We start from the raw sequence: 3,743 nt of genomic DNA, 5'->3' as shown, positions 1-3,743 counted from the left end.
AACATGTTTAGTGCAATAATATGTCCACGTCTGTCAATGATACTTTTTTTATCCCATTATCTTTTAAACACATTTAAAGACACGCATTTTATAAACGTCTTTAAATTAATTTAGAGTTCTCAATTCTTCCAACAAATATTTTGCATAATGTTTCTGCCACGCTTATGGTTTAAGAGAATTTTTATACTTTAATTGGCCTATTAATAAAGTAAGTCAGTTTAAGTATTGGATGTTTGGCAACCTATTACTGAAATTTAAACGCGTGCTTCACCATAAGGCCTGAGTTCCGCAAGACTTAGGTCGTACGGCGTGTAGAGCGTTTTTCAGAGCAAAGCGTGCAACAGACAGTGTTTCTTTACTTATTCCACTCACTACTGTAAGTTTTACTGAATTTACTACGATGTTGCAATTTTTTCAATCAAAGTCGATTTTCCATTAAATGAAAATAAATAACAGAAAATGGTAAAGGAAAATTCTGTTCCTTTTTTCTTAAGGCTTTAGTCTATGAGGTTACTATCACTGAACATTTTCCACCTGTATTACTTTTATTGATACTGAATTGGTGTTCCTGTATTTGTGTGCTGTTATTTTAAGCGATGCTTTACGCCAAACTGACTACAATATTATTAATGTATATGTAGAGGTTTAGGGCCAGCTATGACAGCTGGGGGAGATCATCGTGCTAACCACACGATACCTCCATTCTGGTTGGATGATCATCCACCTCTGCTTCGGCATATGGACATGAGGTCAGCAGCCGGCTGGTCGATCTGGACCCTTAAAGGGCTGTAGCGTCAAGGAAAAAATGTATAGAGATATAGAAATGTTTATCGGGCGGGACAGGGAGTAACCGTAAATACTTTAGTCCAAGTAGGCTTTTTGTGCACCCGTGATGGAATGAGTTGCGTGTCGACTGTGCTGTCCGCCTAAGCCTACCCCACTGTCCGCCATACTAATCATTTCTCTCCAGCCAGCAAGTTCGTCATATTTCTGGTGGTGATCTGTCATTTCTATGTATACACAGTGTTTCAAATTTATGGCAACAATTTCATAATAATAATAATAATAATAATAATAATAATAATAATAATAATAATAATAATAATAATAATAATAATAATAATAATAATAATAATAATAATATTATTATTATTATTATTATTATTATTATTATTATTATTATTATTATTATTATTATTAAGTGTTAATAATAGGTACAATAACTTGGTGCATATAAGTTAAGTATCTCTCAAAGTTTTTAGTGTCACGTTATAAACACTCAACATGAGAACTCCTTGTTACACGGCATACATGGTCATGATAGTAAAATCCTTGCCACTCTCCAACATAGTTCTCTGCTTATGGATGCAATCACAGCAATGATTCGGTGTCTTATTTCTTCAAGATTTTGGGGTAAAGGTGGCACATAAATTGCATCGTTAACATACACCCAAATAAAGAAGACACATGATGTCAAGTCCGGTGACCTGTGCGGCCAAGGGCGATAAATCATATCAGCGGCGGTAGCACGTCTAATCTAACGACGTCATTTGATAATTAAATTCTCAAAATTTCAAGTTCTAAGTTTCGGAAAGGTATTATTTTTGTTGCCACCGGAGACTTTACGTCGTTAAAAGTTTCAAACTTTAAGCTCGTGTATCTCGTAAACTTCAGTATTAGAAACTTTACTAAATCGATGTAGAATTGAACAAGGAACATGTCCTTAAAATATTGCTCATTAAGTTACGAACACTCTTTATAGTGAGGGCGGCCAGCTGCCAAAATGGGAAGAAAACAAATAAATTCATTAATTTACGAAAATACAGGTCCCTATCTCCATGGCATGGCGCGTCCTCAGGTTGCGGATAGAGGAGACGGCCTCCAGATATGGAGGGTAGCTGCGAATATATTGAATAAGCAGTCGTGGACAGCCGATAAGGGGTGGTCCTCTACCTTGGGGGTTGGGCGAAGGGCTAACAACCCATCACCGTAAGAAAAAAAAAGCTTGTTACGAAACCTAACAGTAAGCCTCGGAATGGGACTGATTCTCCGGAGAATAAGGTTCTTAGAAAAATATTTGGGGCTAAGAGGGATGAAGTTACAGGAGAATGGAGGAAGTTACACAACGCAGAGCTGCACGCATTATATAGTTCACCTGACATAATTAGGAACATAAAATCCAGACGTTTGAGATGGGCAGGACATGTAGCACGTATGGGCATATAGAGTGTTAGTTGGGAGGCCGGAGGGAAAAAGACCTTTGGGGAGGCCGAGACGTAGATGGGAAGATAATATTAAAATGGATTTGAGGGAGGTGGGATATGATGGTAGAGACTGGATTAATCTTGCTCAGGATAGGGATCAATGGCAGGCTTATGTGAGGGCGGCAATGAACCTGCGGGTTTCTTAAAAGCCAGTAAGTAAGTAAGTACAGGTCACAGTAACTCAGTGAACTTTGAGAGTTTCATTTACTTTTCCTGTATTTCGATTCACACTATTAACTTCCATCCGATACAGAGTAACCAAATTCGGTGACCTGAAACACGTAACTTATTCTTTCCTTGTAATTACTTATACCACACTTTAGCCTAAATTTCGTCTTTGTCCGGACTCGAACCCGCAGACCTATACTGCGCTCCAAAAAGTCTGAAAGGCGTCGAAAACATTATTGACAGAGGAAAGGAGAAGGATAATTGCTAATCAACCAATAGCAGAAGTCTAGGGCAGAAGTCACATTCCAGACTTATCTTGAAGTTGGGTGGAGGCAGAACGCTTCAGACCGCCCAATTTCAAGATAAATCTGGAATGTGATCTCTGCCATTGGTTGAGTAGAAATTTTATTAGGATCCTTCTCCCTTCCTCTGCCGGCAATGTTTTCCTCGCCTGTGAGTCATTATGGAACGGAATATATGTAGTACCTAAAGGCATTCTTGTAAGAACTTGATAACAGAGGACAAGAAAAATGAAGTAGACCCGAATATCCGAAAATAGTGGAGATTAAATCCTTGAAAATTTAAATATATAAATATACAAACGTCATATCGATTCATTTATTATTGAATATGAATACATCCTACTTGCTTTATATCTCGATTAAACATTAAGTGTATATTTATGTCAACATAAGTATGCAAGTATGCTATGTAAAATCTGTTATGTAAATCCGAGTTTTATGTTTATAAAAGTGTGATAACAGATGGTTTCTGATAAAGTCGCACGCTGTCGTAAGTGGAATTTAATGTCGAGAGTGTTTGTCATTTGCTATCTATATTACGTATGCCAACATTGTCACTGTTATCTCTCGCCATTTGCCATTTTGTTAACTTGATTTAGAACTTGTTATTTCCATAGATAATGGGTTGGGGGGGGGGGAATTTAGGCACGCTCAGAAAATGAAAACATGATCAATTTTGGATAAATGTAAATTATGAAAATTCCCCACTGTTAACATCGGCAACAGCAACTAATCTTTAAAAGTGAAATCAGCGCTATTTCATCTCACAACCCGATTGTTACGTCGTCTGTATAATTTTAACCGAATTGTCACATAATAGTAAAAGACAAAAACTGTTCTCTACTTTCTTTTATGTAACCAGATGTCCATACAAACAAGAAGAAATATTCATAAAAATAGAAAAAAATATATACCAATGAAAGGAGATGAACAACGAGCGAGAATGCAAGATTAACAGCGCCCGCAAAGTCGAAAACCTGCACGACAGTATTGTCTGTCGTTCAATGCT

This window comes from Periplaneta americana, chromosome 13 (assembly GCF_040183065.1).
Source record: "Periplaneta americana isolate PAMFEO1 chromosome 13, P.americana_PAMFEO1_priV1, whole genome shotgun sequence".
Classification (NCBI taxonomy): Eukaryota; Metazoa; Arthropoda; class Insecta; order Blattodea; family Blattidae; genus Periplaneta; species Periplaneta americana.
This window is presented reverse-complemented; position numbering follows the sequence as displayed.